At 43.2% G+C, this 19,870-nt stretch overlaps 1 protein-coding gene across 2 annotated transcripts in view; it reads left to right on the top strand.

Moving 5' to 3' along the window:
- MC2R (melanocortin 2 receptor) overlaps positions 1-19,870 on the top strand; it is a 310,324-nt gene that overhangs the window by 286,971 nt on the left and 3,483 nt on the right. The window contains exon 3 of one of the 2 annotated variants that reach the window (XM_069622331.1): positions 2,740-2,780. The exons of the other annotated variant lie outside the window; for it this stretch is intronic. The gene's annotated coding sequence lies outside the window, so the exon portion shown is untranslated. The remainder of the gene's footprint in view (positions 1-2,739; positions 2,781-19,870) is intronic. 2 annotated transcript variants of the gene reach the window in all.

The raw sequence follows: 19,870 nt of genomic DNA, 5'->3' as shown, positions 1-19,870 counted from the left end.
GCGTTATGCCCCATGTCCCGCCCACTTTCTGGTGTGTGTGCTGGGGTTGTGCGCTTTCACTGTGCGCGTCGCGCACGCCTTTCGCGATGTTGCAGTGACTTGTGCGCCATGCACGGGTTTGGCGCACATCCCGCGGTGAACACGCGCAGGGACTTCCATGAATCGCACGCGTGCGCGTGCGCCTGTTTTTTTCCGCCTGGGCATGCTTGCGCATGCTCGCGCCAGGATTTTCGGCGCACGTTGGTTCCATGAATCGGCCCCTAAGTCTCTTGTCTTACATTGTTTGTCTCCTAACTTGATTACTTTTCCCCATCCATTCTTATTCTTGCTGCTCATCTACATCTACTCATTTGCTGTTATCATAACTCTCCTTCTCTTGCTGCTCTTCATTGGCTTGCCTACCCTGCTCATTTCCAGTTAGCCTATTTAAGCATTATTTTAAATGTGTTCATGGCAATGCACCAACTTATCTTTCTTCTCTTGTTTCAGTTTAGTTTCCTAGTTGTCCTCTTTCATCCTCCTCTATTTTCGTAGTGGCTCTTCCCAATTCCCATTGTGCACTGTCCAGAGTTTGCTAAGTTTTCCTTTTGTCACCTAAACTCTTAAATGCTCTGCATCTCTATTCATATTATTCCCCCTCTCTTGCCTATCTCCACTCCTCTTTGGAGGTTCTTCTTGTATTTCACCTTTCAGTTCAGAATGTAGCATCATGTTATTTGCATTCTAGACATTGGTGTATTACTCTTACAAAGAAAATTGATTATTTATGCTATGGGTAAACAACTCTCTGGGTTTTACTATTTAGGGATGGCCAAATCCCACTGCCTTGGATGATGCCTTTCAACTCTCAACCGTTTCTGTGTCCAGTTCTGGCAGCACAGACAGAGATGCACACGTTAAATCTTTAAGCAACAGAGGACATAACCTCTGGACTCTTTATGTTTGGAGTAAGGATGTGGCGTTCCCTAAGCTGGGAGGGTTCCCACCTGTTCTAGCATGAGCTCAGGTTGTCCTACCCTCCTCACCACCATGCCACATGCTTGTTCATCCACCCTACTTAGGCTCTACCCCTCCATATGGCGGTCTCACCCCTAACCCATGACCATCCTGTTCATGTTTCTCCACCTTAAACCTCATCCATACACTTTTCTTCTCAACTCTTACTATAACCTCTTCTTCCCTTCTTCAATCTCAAACTCCTTCTAAAAACATCCACCCTTGTCTTTAATTCCACCTTCTTCCTCTACATGATTAACAGGATCCTTCCTCTTAGTATCCAACCTCCTCACTAATTCCATCTCCTTCCTCTACATGACTCAGAACCTCATCTTTAAAATCTCCAAACTACTGACATGCTGTTAACAGTGTACCTTCATTCAAGTTACTTGATAACGCCCACTCCTCTGGCCCCTTCTCCTCTAGCTGCTCACTCTTCCTCCTCAACCATAGTCAGCTTCTCCAGCCTCTTAGTACATACCTTCTTCTGCTCATCAACTCACGTCAACTGCTTTCATTCCATCCCTCCAGCTACCCACATACTGAATGTGTTTGGTGCTTTTTATTCTATTACGTCCTGGTCACATTCCCAGGGCTGTTCTCTAAAGCAACAGGTTGCTGCTGTGACTGTTTGGTCTCTGCTGTGATTGGTTGTGGCCAATACATTTCTGTTATTTTCTGCGTGGTTGGGCTTAGTGAGATATAATCTGTATGAGGTGGGGTGTCTATCTTGAATTTCTTTCGTCTTCCCTGCCTCTCTCTGTCTGCCTACTGAATGCAGGTCTCACCCCCTGACAATTTCTGGAGGGTTTTCACCCCATTACGTTTTTTTGTTGTTTTTTTAAAAAAAGGGGGTGTTGCACTTTCTCTGCTCCTATGCCTTCCCCATTGCTATCTTACCTGTGATTTAAAATGCACACTTGTGAATTGGAAGTGCACCACTCCTGTCCCATTTCTCATGTGCCTTCAACTTTGAGTGTGGTGTCCTGGTCCAGTATGGATTTTTCTTTAGTAAACCAGGGGTAAATATAGGAGTGCAGCTTTCTCCCCAAACTTCCCTCTGATGGTCGTTTAATTTAGTTTGGGGTTCTCACATGTGGAGCGGTTTCTATCGGGTGAACCATGCAACTGACCCCTGTTATGCAAGGAGACCGCGGTGTGGCACCAATGAAAATCCCCACATACTCTATCCAGGACCACCAACATGGCAGCTATAGGAGATCCATAGTCCCAAAGCCCCCATACCATCAGTCTCCAATGCCACACAGGCACCTTTGTCATACTGCACTCTTGTAAATTGTGTGCAGTGCTTTGGCAACAATCTTCATGAATTCAAAGAAATACAAAATAAATACATAAACCACAACCAATGGAAAATAGCAGTTGCCTAATAAGAAGCTACAAATAAAGCATGCAAAAAGTGTTTTTGTTCTCCCTACACCAGAATTAAAGAGGTACATGTAATGTAAGCTTGAACCCCAGATAAATTGGCCTCATGACTAGATTCTAAGGGCTAAAATAATCCCCCTTCATGTTATTTCCCAGCTAAATTTGAAATGTGTTTATTTTAGATTTATTTTATTATTGGATACGGCATGCATAATTGTAATAAAAATGTTCTTGTATTTCAGTGATGTGTGGCCAAATGATCTGATCAATTTTTCAAAAATGTTTTAGTTTTCCCTCGTTTAGTTCTGACAAAATTATTTTATTTTCACCACATTCATGTTTCTTTCATTATAGATGAGGAGTGTGACTGTGCTTCTGACATCCATCCTAGGGAGGTTGGTATCTATTGCATCCGCCTTGGATTTCTATAGGCAATGGCGTGCCCACCCATTGTAACCAGGGTAACAGAGCTCACTTTATCCATATTACATGTCCAGCACTGCATCCAAAAAGTTACAAACAGCTGTATTTACCACTCCTCCACAATATTTGTCAGCTAGGTTTGGTATGTGTTTTCATTTAAGAATATTTTAGTGTTGGTTATTCCAAACCACATTTTAAGTCCCTTAATTTATTACAAGACTCCTGGCCATGTGCTCAATCAATTTTAGAAAATATTTGAGTTTTCCTTCTTTAAGACCTGACAATTCTTTTTCATTTTAAGCAGTTTGTTTTTTGTGTAGAGTGACTGTGGCACTGCCCTGAAAACCATTTTGAATCTATGGGCCTTGTTCTGAGTATGGAGGTACCGAGTCCGCCCTGGTTCAATGGGGACTTACCGGTCTATTCTGACCTTTGAGGCACCGGTAAATACCCATTGAAAAAGCCATTCCCTATTCCCATTTGAGCCCCCATAGGGCTCAATGGGAAGGCGCTAATAACGGTACAGCATACTGCGGTACTGTTATTAGCTCTAAAGTCCCTTAACAGGTTCCGTCCATAACGCCTGGTAAAACCAGGCGTCAAGAAAGGGACCCGCTAAGGGAACTCGGAATAGGGCGCAAAGGGATTACCGGCACCGGTGTCCTTACCGGTACCCTGTATCCCTTTGCGCCCAACTCGTAATGAGGCCCTATGTGTTGTTTGTACAAGGCTGAATCTTGATTGCCTATTGGTTGCATTCCACTTTCCCTTGGACATTCTCTTTCTGTTGATCTATTTCATTGTGCATACGGGTGCCCGAAGGAAGGAACACTGAAAACATGTTTTTTTTCATTCTCTTCCATCTACCCACAAGGTCAACTCTCACCCATGGGTTAGGACTAGGTACCATGCATGTATATTTGAGGCCTCTTCTTTCTTAATATAAGGTGTCGAGGCCAAGAATGTGTCCCTTCCTAAGCACTGGCGTCAGAATGCAGCAACTAAGCAATATAAGCAAATAAGCGGATAGACACAGACTGATGGTAAATCAAGCTTCTTGTATTAGGAAGCAAATATACAGCATACAAAGACATTATCAGCGGGGAAGCAGGAACACAGCAGGACAAGTGTTCAGGTAGTTGCCACACAAAGCTCTCTATAGCCCCCCCCCACCTTAGAGTGCCGGTTTATTTAGCATATCATAGGCAAACTTTAATATGTTTCTGTACTTTCACCAGTGCTTAATTTGTGGGGGTGGTTGCCGGTGCCCAACACCGGCACTCTTTTTTGGGCACCGGAACTAATCATGGGGGGGGTCAGCGCACGTGCAATTGCTTTATTTGTTCTTCCACTTCACTTTGCTTCATTATAAATCATTGGGTTCGTTTGTCATTGTGATCTCTCGTGCTTGCAGGTGCAGGCCATGGCTGGCTGGGCCTGTGAGGGGCCAGCAATAGCAATGAACAAGTTACAAACAACAGCCAATGTATTTGATACATTCAGTATAGTAACACAGAATGTGCAGTTTTCATTGGCTGTTCTTCAGGGCCAGTGAAATTACATGTTGACGTGTTGATGTTACAGGAGGCAGCGCAGCGCCACCTTCCTTTCACAAGTTACTGCCATGTGAGAGAGAGTGTCTGCCCTGCTGCACTGCGTGGTGCAGCCTAGTAGCTTCCTAGGGCCCCCCCTCTGCCTGCTTTTTCATTTGTGCCAGTGTGCGCCCCCCCACCCTGAGACCCCAACAGGAGAGAAGACCAAGTCCCAGTCAGCAAAGCAGGTAAGTCTGGACCGTAAAACAGCAGCCTGCCCTGAGCCTGTCACAGTGATCAGGCAAGGAAGGCCCAGTCCCGGGCGGTTGCGCGGCCCCCTGGTGGTGTACTGACTGCCCAGGGGTCAGGACCCCACCAAGGGCCTGTCCGCATCCAGGCTTCTGTCTGTGTGACCTGTGTGACCTGTGTACTGCTGACTGCAGTGCCAGGCACAGGCCAATTTCTGTGACCACCAGGCAGGGCTGACTCTGCCGCGGCGCGGGCCCGTGGATTGTGCCCACATTAGTATGTTTTTTATTTTTTTCTTTTAAAACCTGACCTTCCGTGGGGCCGGTGGCCGGGACCCCGCCCCACGGAAGGTAGGTTTTAAAAGAAATTAGTATTTTTGAGTGGCGACTGGGGCCCATCACTTCGAAAGCCGCCCAAATATATGTTTTTTCTTTTAAAATTTTACCTTCCGTTGGGCCGCTGCGCACCTATTTTTGTCATCAGCATGGCCGCGGTGACGGTGGCGGGCGGTCCCACGGAAGGTAAGATTTTAAAAGAAAAAACTTATATTTGGGTGGCTGGGGCCCATCACTTTCGAGCACAGCCCTCCGACCCCTCTAGACTCCATGAGCACAGCCACAGACACCTGAAACAATGTGAGCACAGCCCACGAGAACACTACGTGCACAGGCAGCCAAGGGGATCACTAATGCACAGCCCCCAGGACACCGCATGCACAGCCCCCCCAGGACACCACATGCACAGCCCCCCAGGTCAACACATGCACAGCCCCCCAGGACACTGCGTGCACAGCCCCCCCACCGGACACAGCATGCACAGCCCCTCAGGACATTGGGTGCTCTCAGCCTCCAGGACAATGCGTGCACAGCCCCTCAGGACAGCGTGTGCACAGACAGCCCTCCAGGACACTGTGCACAGCACAGTCCCTCAGGACTGCACAGCACATGCAGCTTCGTTTGTGTCAGTTAGCAATCCAGCCCCATGCCCTACATCACCTGAGTGGAGCCGCAATATCCTGGGGGGTTGGCGGGTGGGGGTCCCAAAATCCTTTTCCCAATTGATGTGCGTTTAGCCCCCTTCACAACGCGGTACACGGTACACCACAAGGCCATGTGCAGGTTTTCACACTTGCATATTTCCTTTTCCATAATTTCTATCCTTCGGGCCCCCGTCCGCCCGTTTGACACCATTTTGATTGCAGGCAGGAGCAGCCATGGTCTTGTCACCTATGCCTCTCTCCACTGCACTAACATACTGCACTGCTTCCTTCACTCCAAAACGCACACCCGGCAGAGTACCGGAAAGGATTTGGGTGATGCAGGTTTCGTTTTCATTGAAAAGATAGCACCGGTTCGGACTGGCCTATAGGGCAATGCACGAACCAGAAACACATAATGCTACTGTGGGCCAGCTTTTCTGGTCCATGTGGGCCACATTTTTGTCCCATGTGGGCCAGTTTGACAAGTTACTTCACCATTCGGCTAGTAGTTTGGGGCAGTATCACTGAAAAAATACTCTTTAAAATGCACAATTTGCCTCACATTTTATCAAAAATCCTCCCCTGTGGGTACTACTCAGTCTGTCACGAATGAATTGTCGTTTGCAACTTTGGCCACTTTTTCATTGGTGCCCGACTCGAGACAATTGTATGCCCCAATAACACCATGCTCATGCTTGAAGGAAGTGTGAGGGGGGGCATTTATGAGATGTGATGACTGATAAGGGCTTGAGAGTAAATTGATTACACAAAACACCTGGATGAGGTGACTGAAAAACAAGCCGAGTGGAGGGTGCTCTTCCTGGAGGCAACCGATTAACAATATTGGTGTACTTTAACAGACTGTCAGATGTGGCAGAAGGGGTAGAGACAAATACAGTGCAACAGTGACTGAAACAGAATGCTTTTTTATTTATTTGCATTATTAAAGTGCTCACAGGGGCATCGAGGCGCAGTTACAGGAGCATGTCTTAGTTGCGTATTTATAACGCACTTAATACCCAGATGTTTCTAAGTGAGGAGTCGGGGATCGAACTTGTGTTGCTTCGTGTCGTCTTGCTTCCAAATGGAGCACATTGCCGCTGAGCTATCCTGAGTCTCAGGACAATGATTGCAACGCAGCAGTGAAAAGGGAGCTTTACTTGATGGGAGTACACAATGGATGCCTACCTCCAACCCTGGAAAAGATGGCAAGAACAAGATCTGAAAAAAGAAAGCTCTTGTATGCGCCAGTGAGGACTTTGTCTTCTTTGGCACACATAGCCAGAGAGCTAGAGCAATCAGTATAGACCAAACCTAAGTAAGTTTATGACACAACTTATTTCATTGTGCGTCTTAAATCGATGCAAATAAAGTGGGTAAATAAATATTTTGCCTTTTGCATCTTATAGTTTTCCATCCAGGATGTGGAAAATAAAGGTACACTGATATTATTTTGGCCCAATATGCTGCTATAAGGATTTACATGCTGTCATGAAGTTTTAATGCAATTTGTGTATTTTGCAAGTAAACTATAGGACATTATTGTATGTCTTGTTGACAACCAAAAATGAAATATTTGCTCCATGTAAAGCATGGAAGAAGGTGGCTGTTCTGTTTCCAAATTGGGTTAAAATCCCTTCTTTGCTGTTCAGTATAAGTGTGTGATCCCGGGCAAATAATGTAATCTCACCACCCTCACTTCAAATGCAAAGGATGTCACTCTACTCCCTTCTTCCTTTTGAAGGCAAGTACAAGTCAAACATATGTCTGCGGGTGCTGTGATGGAGGTCAGTAAAATATGGTGCAGTTTGTAACGTCCTGTCATGTTAAGTCCACCTTGCCATAGAAACTTTGCACTGTTAGTAAAATGTCTCACTTGCAATACCTACAGATTTGGCCCACTGTGTCCTAGGCTTTCTTTTTCCTACCCTCAAGTTTGAGTTTATACAAATTAAAGTGGAAAAGTAACGGCGTCACTTCCGATCAGCGGATGCTGCTCGCTACAGAGTGGGGAGTGTAAGGGTGTGCAGCTCAGAGCAGAATAAACTGATGCTGTATTACCAAGTAACAAGTAAGGGAGCACCTGTAAGATACCTTCTGTTAATAAAGCAACTTCGGCCTGTACATCCACAACCCGAGTCAGTGTATTATTTCTGGGAGAGTGTTAGAGGAGGTTATGGGAAAAGGGAAATGTGTGGAGGGCTGCAGGTTAAACCAAATTGAATTTATAAACCTGTTAAATCAAATGCAAGGCCCATGGAAGGCCGGTGTGCGGTGCTGCGGTTAAGCAGGGGGATGCGCCGAGGCTGTCTTGTTTGTCTTGGATTTTGGATTGTAAAGTGGAGATGTTGTTCAGTAGATCGGACTGAATGTTGACACACCATTTACTATCTTTAGTGCAGGTGTCAGGGGGTGACTGGGGATTTAAGTTCCTTTAAAATCTTGAAAAGTTCTTTCGTGTTAGAGTCTGCTTGCATGATACGGTTGTTGAGAGAATCCTTTTTAGCAAGGATAACAGCATCTTAGTAAGAAAGGGATGCAAGGATGAAGCCGTCCTTATGCTCATCAGAGGGATGACTTTTCCAGCGATTTTCAGCGCAGCGTTTAGCTTTGAGGAGCACTCCTAACTGGATTGTAAACCAAGAGTTGAGATGTGCATGCGGTTTAGACTTCCTGAGTTTGACAGCGGCGATTGAGTTTATGGCTGTGAGCATGGTATGATTATAAGTGTCTGCTAAGGTTGTAAGGTCAGGAGTGTGTGGTTGTATTGAGAGATGGGAGTAGTAGTGGGAGTAGTTTCTCTTTGGTTGTGTCCCATTTATTTGTAGTGGGGAGGTCTGGTGCTATCATAGGAGGAGAGCGTGGGGCTGCTTCAATATTAAAGGTAATGATGTGGTGGTCAGACCATAAGCAGGGGGTATTAGATAGAACATTAATATTGCAGTTGGTGTCGGCTAACCAGTCAAGGGTCCTCCCTTTGGTATGGGTAGGTTCTTGAATGTGCATGGTGAAGCCAAAGTCTGTTAGTACATTCTCCAGGTCAGAGGCAGTAGAGTCTTTGGGGTCACCAAGTCCCAGATTAAGGTCACCTAAAATGATAATTTGTGAGTTGGTTTTGGTAATTTCAAGAAGTAAGGTGGACATTTCGCCAACAAAGGAAGGTGCAGGTCCAGGAGGTCTGTAGATAAGGTGGAGGGTGGCAGTTTGGTTAGGCGATAGTGGTAGTTTGACTGAGAGTAGTTCAGCCGACTCAAGTTTGGAATTGGTAGCCACTCTTAGACCAAGTGAGTTTTTATGAATGAAGGCAACTCTGCCCCCTCTAATTTGAGCAGTGTTACGATCGCAACAAGTGATACCGTAGCCTGGTTGTAAGGCCAAGGACAGTAATAGTCCAGATGCGGCATGTAGCCATGTTTCGGATATTGCAATAAAGCCAAGTTCTTGGGACGTGATAAGGTCTGCTATGTCTATTGCGTGGGCTGGGAGTGATCTGGCGTTGATAAGGGCACCCTTGATCCATTGAGATTTAGCTGCTGGAGTAGTGGTTTTCGGATTAATGATAGGAGAAGGTGTGCAAGGTGGTTTGGGTGTTGTGTGCTTGGAGTTGTTGTTGCAGGTGTGTAATTGACAGAATCTTGAGCCTAATCTCTTGTTTCTGAGCGAGAGGGAGAAAGGTTGACTCTGTGTGGGTTTCCTTGCAAAGTCTTCCAGCCATAGAGCAGGGTCATTAAAGTACTGGTTAGTGTAGTGCTGCTGTGGTAGTGCTCAATGGTGGTAGTCATGGGGCAACCCATAGTAAGGTTGAGTCTGGACAGTAGCTGGTGGTAGGGGATAGGTGCAGTAGCACTATCAGAAGGCTGAAGGAGAGGTAGGGGAGTAAGGGGGGGGAGTTTAGAAAGAGCCCATGTGGGGGATGTGTTTGTGTTACCACAATAAGTAGCTGGACAATGATGGCTAACTGTAAGGCCAAGTAATAATAAACGGTATGGATGGTCCTAATGAGCATGGTGGTGGTGATAAAGCAGCTAGAATTTCAAATGGAGAGCGCGCGGGTGTGCCAGACAGGCAACAGGTGAGGAAGTTCCTGTGAATCAATTCAGAGGTAGGTAGGGCACACACTACCACACTAGCGCTACAAGATGATTAGTAGCGATCTAGGCAAGTTTAGCTAATGTGGCACAACACGACACAACTCGGCTAGCAAAACGTACAGTGCTAAATGCAACGTTGCAAAGTGATGTAAATAGGTGCAAGCAGTAGCGGCAGCATGACTTATACGGCATAACGGTAATGTCAAGATAAACAGTGGTGCACAGTAGGTCAGCAACATAGTTTAGTGCCATGAAGTGGCACTTAACTAAGCAAGCATAACAGCGAACATATTGTAACAAATACAAACAAGCCACATGCTGTATATATGAGGGCAAGGAGCTGGCATAACAGTGAAAGGGTGAGTCAAGTGTTGATTACCACAACTAATATCTACTCAGAAGATGTCACAGTTTTATGGAGGTGCCCTGAGGGGTTACCTAAATTTGGGCTGTAGACTGTGAGCCATTTGGGTGCTTAACAGTATGGCAGTGGGGAATTCCTAGATTCGCAGTTCCAGAATACACGCAGAGTCACAGTTAAAGATTAGCCATAGTGATTAGTGGGTAGCCGAGCTCTAAGTTCAGAGGATCATGTATGCATGCAAAAACAGCTAGTGTGATCTAATAGCTGTGAACTCAGACAATGGGGAGGCCTAGATAGACTGTCAAAGGTTAACGTAATTGGCAGAGTTTAGTTACCCTGAGCACTTCCTGTGGGTGACACATATAGGGTACTGTATTGGGGCATTAGGCAAAGATAAGCAGTAGTTTGTGATGCTACAAACGTATATATATATACACATATGCAAATAGGGACTACAAGCTAGCGGAAAAACGTTGTAGACGGATATTAGATGAGAACTCCAGGTCTGTGCTAGTACAAAATGCAGTGCAGTAATGGCATGTAACAATAAAGCTTCCCTTGAGCTGAAGGCAACGTATACGGGCTTGGGTTGCTATGCGACTACGTAACATTGAAGGTGTGTACACTCAGAAATGTTGAGAAGTTCAGTTAAAGAGTAAGCACACATAAAGCATAAGGTGGTATGTCAGTCATTAGCCCATTATGTATAGCAGCTGTTATATCTTAGGACAAGTTACCTCTGGTTGAGGACTGGCAGGGGGTCTGGTCCTGGGCTCTGGTCCGCTCTGGACAGGCTCAAGACAGGCACCTTTATCGCGGTGCCTTAATCGAAGGTGCCGGCTTCTGCCTGCCGGGCAGCTGGTGGGCGGGTTATCGGCGCGGGCAGCCAATCAGCAGTTCTGGGTGCGAGAGGTGCCTTGGCACACGGAATGCATGACGCCATCATTGAATGGTGGTGGCCAAATGTTCAAATGCGGCAAAGATCAGAATTTAGCATATAAAGAGGGTTTCATGCGTGTGGGTCCTTGCTTCTAGCACGGCGGTGCTTGGGAGGACGCCTCTGGATAATGCGACGCAATATTCATGCGAGGTAACCCAGCTCCTCAATTGAGCCCCTTGGGCTTACCTCAGATACGGAAGACTCCGAGCTGCTCTGGCAGCGCCGATTGACCAGGGGAGAGCTCCTGCTCGACTCCGACGTTACCGTCACGATGGAGGTGGGAATATTCTAAATTGCAAAATCTGAAAATACATGTTTTATTATTCTGCAATATATTAGTAAATAGTTATGCCCAAAAACAAAAAAAGCATCTCTTCATAAAAGGCAAGATTTCCCTCTCACCTTTCCTAGTCATGTGACACATAAACCACACATCTGTGAAGTCAAGGGAAGATAAAAAGGGCTAAACGAACTGCATACTCACTGAGGGAGAAGGTGGATATGGAGTATGGGGAGACATAGATTAAGGAACCAACTAGACCTGGGGGGCAAAGAACATGACTTAAAGTCATTGACCTCAGGAGAGAAGAAGACCAGTCCAGTGAGTGAAGAGTTACCAGTTCATGCGAGATTGATTTCCAAATAATATAACCCATCAGAACAGAGTGTTTTATAAAATAATTATTCCAGACTTACTGAGTTTCCAGCTAGCACCTCTATATGAGATGTTGCATTCTCAAGGTAAATGACAACCACAATCAGTCCCAAACTATCCATAGATAAAATTAATAAGGGTAAAAACTGGGAGGACAAAGGTAGAGAAACTTTGGGGAATGCAATCTGTGCCCTCATTTACCTTGAAACCAAAGCAAGTTGTTGTTTCATTAAGGAGCAGACAATTTAGCATTGAGTGTATTTTTAGTTGCACTTTAATGCAGAATAGTTTATGTAAAAGCACACTAATTTAAATTATAGTTAGTGGCTTAAGCCAGTGTTCTGTCCCTTGGACGAGAGTGTGAGTCATGACAATCTATTATCTGAGATCTATCATACCTTTGTGCAGCCGGGGGAGGCCATAGTTATAGACTGGATGTTTGCACAAAGAAATATATGCTGAGCGAATTAATTTTATTTATTAAGAACCATGCAAAATGCAAACACCTGCATTCCCTTCTCTTTCAATCTCCTGATAGATTCAGGTGTAACGTGGAAGGACCTTTTTGTAACATTGTTCAAGGAGAAGAATATATATTTCCAGCCCGAAAATACAGGCAGGCTGGAACCCACAAACCGATGCATTAAAGTGTGCAGGCATACATAGATTGAAAGTTGCACTCACAAGTAGAATTAAAACAGCACACACACACACACACAAGAACATTTAAAGTTGCATATATACCTATATTCAAAGTCACACACGCACACACATAAATGTATAGACTGAAACTAACATACTCATTTTATAGTGAAAGTCACTTACACATGTTTGGAAAAAGCTGCACCCATGTGTATTAAGAACAAAGTATGCATGTGGGTTCAGAGCAGAGTAAATAGATCACTAAGAGAAATGTCGAATTTAAAGCTATATAAACCAATGTATTCTGGCCATAATTTACAGGTGTATTACCCGCAAAGCTTATATATTTACTAACTAATACATGTATATAGGAGTTCAGTTGAATATTTTTTCATTTAAATTACGTGTGTTACAGTTTAATAAAACGTTTTCACAATATATATATATATAGAAATCCACATCATTTAACTGCTAAAAAACTCAATTATATTCAATTATATTTCATAATTCATATTTTTATAACTCTGCCACAGACTGTATTCCTTAGTACACATTTGCTTTTCAATATATCGCCATAATTTAGTTATCTCCAAAACCATAGCAAAACCATAGCAATATTTTTTCTAAAATACATCTTTGCCAGAACACATCTGTACAGATCATACTATCATCATGCACAAATGTACAAAACAATAGACTATGAACATTTAGTATTTAATTATATTTGATAAGCAAATGGTGTGCAGTTTCCAGTTCCCCTTTATTTCCCTGGAATCTGCAATATCTGTTGTTTGCCGCCACACTGAATCTTGGTCCAAGATCATCCAATGTCGGAACTAAAATGAGTCTAATATACATGAATATTTTTCTCAATTACGTATCAGGGAATAGAATTATATATTGTTGTGGTAATACAAATGTATATCCCATCAATTCAGGGATTTTAAAATACTTGAGATTAGCTAGTTGAGCATGATTCTTCTGTCAATCCCATTCCCTATTTTATTTTAATTTAATTGATTTTCTAATAAAGCAAAATCTAAATTTTCATCAATAGGACAATTAAACACATGAAAGTGACTCAACAATCGAATGCAAAAGATCGGTTTCCACAAAGAATCAAATACACTTTTGCCAGGAAAGCAAGTTTATTCGATGCTAACGACCAGGAGGGGCTAGTCAGTTCCTTGGAGCTGAAAAATAACCTGATTCTATCTGAATGACAACAAAGTTACAGTTTATATACCCAGCTTAAACAATGTACATAATCACACATATTGTGTGACAACGTCATCCCCCCACCCTCCATTGACTAATTTTAATACAAAGTAAATTAATCCCTCTAGCGATAAAACCCCATTGGATACAATCACAAAATACAACGCCTTTGAAATGTGATCTTTCATATTCGGTTACAACGTGCTCCACATAATCATTTATTGTTCCTCAATAACTCTGTTTATTATTCAGACCATGTGATAGAAATCCATTAACTGAAATGGTGATTGTGTAAGGTTTTCCGTAAACACTTGAAGGCATGGGAAGGGAGAGAAATAAATAAGCACGCCTTTGAAGCAGCAATAAAAATACTATCCTCCCAGATTCTCCATGCATCCAATACCCTTTCCCTGCATTCTTTCACGTAATGCTATTTGCAACTGCCATCTCAAGTCACACAGCCTTCGGCATGAATTCTACTTATTTCCCTGGAAGCCCATAACCCATCAGCTCTCAATTTAACCCTCAGTGGAACCAGACTTTTCTGGTCCTTAAAAAGCAAGACATTGTGCTCCCAGGGAAATAACAGTTTACATCTAAAAAAACAATTCGGCCATATAATTCTAACAAATGGCTTTTCATTCCATTATCGCATTCAGCCCTTTTTGATATTATCACAACTGCCCATACGCGGTTCACTTCCTACCCACCTCCGTGACCTAGGTCATCCAGCTCTCCAAACCAAGCAAAAAAAATCCCTGCAAATCCAGGGACTCTGCAGCCCACTAAAACTCCAAGTAGATGAAATCTGCATTCTGTGATGTCTCCATGTACACACAATGATGAAACCCATATTTCCCAATGCCCTAAATGTGTCTGCAATCTAAACCATTGTCGAATACCCATATGTTAGTTACCCTTTAATGAACCCTTCTCTCACATGCATAAATCTCCCCACTTCATACTTGCCAGCACTACAAATTGTGCATGGCATTATACATTGTATCCACGACACTGATACTTGTGTTGCTGCCTATTGTAAATCTAAAATGTATCTAACTAAAACACAAATTAACACTCATTTCAATTTTCCAAACTACATTATACACATATTTAGTTGCAACATTGCATCTAACTCTGCCACACCATGGCCTAGTACAAATTACATAGTGTGAATCTCTTTCCCATGTTGGGACCTAAGATATCTACCCCAACAAACATTAAAAATGTATAATTCAATGTAACAAATTATTTGATAACTTTACAGAAGCCATGCTATGGGATAGTGACATTTAGTGCCAATAGAAGACTTTCTGTGTTTGTACATGCTTTTCTAGAAACAATATGTTGCTTTATAGGTAGCATTGTGGAAAGGGAAGTTATTCCAACTTCGAGCCTAAATGCTTGGATGAGAACACATTGTTGTAATGCCAACATGTTGCACAATGTTTCCCCTCTATCTTATTTAGCCATGTATTAAGATGCACAGGGCAATCTTCCAGGCCATATACAATGGTAGAAACCACACTCTGTTTACACACCAGCATAAAAACCTTTAGGCTATAGCCCACAGATGTATTTACGCATATTTTAATCATGGATTATAAGGCAATCTTTTTTTTCTCAAGCTGTGCACTATCCTTTGTATCTTCATTAGATATGGTTGCCCCTAAATAATCATGTTATCGTACACTCTATTTTCTCTTCTTCAACATCTACATCATATTGTTCTGTCCCTCTTGGGGTTATCTTTGACTCCACACACATCCCTGATGTCTCCAAAAAATCTAACTTTTTACTTCACCTCCTTAGAGGTACTCTACCTTTCCTCTCTTTCCCTCAAAAGCTCACTGTCTCCCAAGCTCTGGATCTTTCCAGACTGGATTACTGTAACAGCCTCTTCCTAAATCTACCTGCCTCCACTCTCTGCCCTCTACAACTAATCCAGAACAGGACTGCGAGACTTGTCCTTGGCCTCAATCCCTGGGATTGTATCTCTCCAGCCTTGAAATCCCTTCATTGGCTCCCAGTGGATGCAAGGATTAAATGTAAAACCCTCTGCATTGTCCACAAGGCTTTCTGGGGCCTGGGTCCAAAATACCTTCAACTATTCCTCTGTAAAAACCTCCCCTCTCGAGCCCTTCGCTCGTCTACTTCTAACTCCCTCAGGGTTAGTCGTTTTGCAACAAAACGAGCTGGGGGTAGATCCCTGTCTTCGGCTGGTGCCTCCCTTTGGAACAGCCTCCGGCCCACCTTGAAATCTGAGGAAAAACATCTTTGGTTCCGAAAACTTCTCAAGCCCTTCCTCTTTGTCTCTGCCTTTGCCCCCTTCTCCCCTGTTGATCTGTTTCTTCTCATGGCATTGCGCACCTGTCCACCCTCTGTTCTTTTGGGCCCAGGTATCTGCTCACCCTGCCACCCTCCTGCACTGCGTCCAGGCCGCCATCTGCACTAGCGTTCTTTATGTGTACCCATACAGTCCCCCTCCCACGTTTCTTCTGCACTTATCAGATATACCTTTCTGACTAACTTTCACCTGCCACTTGCTGGCTGCACTACCATGGTTTAAAGCCCTTATTTATTATTTATTCTATTTACAATTTATTTATGTTTTCTCTCCTCTGCTTCGCACTTTCCACTCCCCCCCTTCCTTGCTCTTTTCCCCCATTTCCCTTTCCCATGCACTTGCGCATTCTTAAATATCACTGGGCCTAGTAAGATCACTGTTTTTTCTGTTTTTTCCCTCTCTTGTTCCCCTCCCTTTTTGCCTGGTCGCGCTCTGAAACACTTGTGTACGAGCGCGATATAAATAAAATATCATTTCATTTCATTTAATTTCTTTACCAAAACACAACATTTTTGTTTTTATAGTGTTTACTTTCAATTGGTTCTGCATTGCATAGTTATTAAAGGCTTCTAAACTACAAGCCAGTCCCACTTCTGTTTGGTCAAATAAAATACTGTAATCAGCATGGGCCATCCCAAGGATGTGCCTACTTTCTAATTCCGGAAGGACATTATTGTTTTTGTTATTCTGAAGGTCTGAGATGTACATGTCACAAATCAAGAAGTTAGAATGCATTCCTGCTTTAGACCTAAATGTGTAAGGATTTCCTTGGTAATAGAGCCTTCACCATTTTGTTGGATTTGAACCTTTGTGTTACTTTATAATTCAATCATCCTCCACAGTATACTTGATGATATATTCAATTTAATTTTCTTAGCTTATTCCACAGTAGATGTCAATGTATAGAGCTGTAAAGTCAATGTAAACAGCATATAATGGAGGTAATCTGTTATCTAGAGCTTTTCTTTTATGTATATTCAGTACCAGAATATTATGAGTAGTATCACAGCCTTTTCTGAAACCATTAATTAAGGGATTCAGACAGCCTTCTCTCCTTGCCCAATCTTCTAGTTCCTTAAGGATAACAGTTGCAAACATATCACTACTTACATTAGAGAGCACAAGTAGTTTGTCATTTGTAGGGTTGGAGCAATCTCTCTTTTTGAGCACATAAAGACTTGAATTCTACCAGGACTTCAGGCGTTTGCCCATTTTTAACACTTTTACAAACAAGTGTTTTAGCCATTCTGCCCAGAACCGACAGTTCCTTTTGATTACAACATTGGCTAATCCATCAGGGACTTCAGCCTGCAAATATTTAAGTCATGTGATATAGTCTTCCATTTTATCCACACTGATATCTGGAGACCACTCAATGCATTTAACATCACGTGCCTTTGATACCAATTCACCAGTGTTAACAGTATCAACATTATAATCCATCCATGATTTCTCATTTACCACATACATTTGATGTTTATTAATTAGCCTTCTATTAGTATAGAACACAAACCAGAATCGCAGTGCATTTGTTTTACGTAGAATGTAAATCATAAGTTGACTCTGGACAATATGAATAGAGCCCTTACATTTTTATAACCAATAATGGTACTCTCCTTTTACTATTTATGTACGGGTAGCTTACTATCATCATTCCCTGTACATCAATGGTAAGTACCCAAATAACCATGTTTTCCACTAAGTCTGTTAACACCATGGAGTCAAGAGTTCCTCCTAATTCACTCCTCAAAGTGAGATCATCTGCATGTCATAACTGCATACTTAATTTCAAAATATTCCTCTCTGTCCTGCATATCCTATTACCGCTAGACTTAACTCTTGTTTCACCTACTTTACTTATTTCCAATTGTGCTGGTTAATAGTCTATTTTAAATGTAATTATGGCATGGTCACTGAATTTTATCTGTAACACATACATATGTTCAAGTATTCTGCTTCCTCAAAAAAGTTATCAATTGTCACCTGCTTGATCCCCATACTCCATAGGCAATTTCCAGGGATATCTCCCACTACTCACGCACTAGTCATTACCGGTCCCCATTCTTGTGCAAATTGTAAGGAAGCCATGCTTTCAAACAGTAAGACAGACTCAAGTGATCACTGTTCAAGGGTGTTTATTGAACTTCAATTGGGTTTGAAAAATGCCTCTTTTATCTTAAATCTAAAGATGGGAGCAAGCTACGACCATCAAATAATAATAACTTAGTCCTAGTCAAGTCTGTCAAAATAAAAGGGCCTGTGCTAATAAACATTTGGCCAATCCATACTTCTAAATACAAATAGTGTCAGAAACAATGTTATGCAAAAGAAAAGTGTTCAAGAAATGATATGTCAGGATATTCAAGCTGTTGGCTTCCCTTCCCCGCGTTTTCAGCACAGGACAAGGTGGCAAACTCGAGCTTAGCACGCTCTCTGGCTTCTCTAGCACAATGATGCAGTTCAAAACCTAAACATCAGGGCCTTCTGTGCCAAAGTCCTTTGCCATTCAAAGTTTCTTATTTCATAGGGCCTGATGCAATAGGACAAACATTAAAGTCAATTTCTTCTCAGGATTTCACATATACAACTTCTCGGGTGATTTATTGTTCACCCCGGGTCCCCTTCCGCCGGGCACATGCCCACTTTAATACAAAATCTTCAATTGGTCTCCCCCGCCGGGCTCAGACCAAATATTTCACATATACAACTTCTCGGGTAATTTACTGTTCACCCCAGGTCCCCCAACACTGGGCTCTGACCCACTTTAACACAAAACTCTTCAATTTCAATTGTTTTCCCTCTGCCGGGCTCAGACCACATTTTTCTACTTCATCAAAATCAAAGCCTTTTGACTGTGTGCAGGATTTTGCCAGACCATTCTGTCAAAGGTATTGTATCTTGCTTTTAAAGTTCAATCACTCATCAGCAATTCAACTTTAATTGCGTCTCTTATCACACGCATTTTACCAATGTTCATTCCAGCGCTCACCATACAATGTTGCTGCTTGCAACCTTGGCTTCAACACAGACCGGTCTTGTATCAGTCTCCCCAACTCACCGGCTGTGTTGATTTCTCTGACACTTGTTTGTTCTTGGAGCCAAGGACTGTACCATGGCAGCTGGTGATTCTCCTTGACTTGATTATTGACGTAGGAGGGTCTCTGGTATCTCTGACACACAATGCAGGATTCTTCAGCCTGGTTTCCTGGTCTTACACTTTCTATGCTCAAGGTTTCTGGAAAGTAATGGTTCTTTGTCAAAACGGTCAAGGGAACTTCCCTCCTTGCGATCCTCGTCTGGTTTGATGTCTTTGCTCTCTCGTTCAACTGTCATCTAGAAAGTGCTGTTTATTCGTGTGCTTTGCCTCACTCAGAGTGTGCTCTCAAGCTCTGCCTTTTATCTGTGTGTGAAAGCTTAATGGAAGTCAGGTGTGTGTGAGGGTCAGTGATTGCCTGACCTCACCTGACAATTGTATTCAGACGTCAGGTATACTGCTCGGTTGTAGTCTGTTTTCTTGCATAGCGGGCTGTCCGTGAGAAAGTGTTTGTGTTGTAAAGGGGGGAGAGGAGTAGAGTTGCTAAATATTCTACCTGGGTGGATGGGGTAAAGGTGTTACAGGGAAGGGGATACCACAACTCACCATCTGGTCTCCCACTCCCCAAAAACCCCTCACCCAGGTGATCCTCCCACACTGGTCCACCTCCAGGAACTGGATCCAATAATGTTGGCCGTGTTCTGGCCAGCTGGGTGACATTCCGCATGGACTAGTGGGTGAGACACCTTCTGGTTTCTCACAAAACTCCATCCAAGCTTTCCCTTGATTCCCTTAGTCTGCTTCATTTTTACCAATGGTAGGTTCTCATGTGTTGGCTGATTTCAATGTTCATATTTGCCTACACAGTGCACATTAGATCACAGCCGAGTGTTACCAACTCCTGTTTATCCATCAATTGTCTAGCCACAAGTGTTTCATGTATGCTATTCATAACAGTGTATATCATGGAACCATCAGGTGGAGCGTATATATTAGCCAGTATCAATTTGG

This window comes from Ambystoma mexicanum, chromosome 5q (genome assembly GCF_040938575.1).
Source record: "Ambystoma mexicanum isolate Mex_15411 chromosome 5q, UKY_AmexF1_1, whole genome shotgun sequence".
NCBI lineage: Eukaryota > Metazoa > Chordata > Amphibia > Caudata > Ambystomatidae > Ambystoma > Ambystoma mexicanum.
The sequence above is the reverse complement of the archived record's forward strand: the minus strand, read 5'-3'. Positions and strand labels throughout refer to the sequence as shown.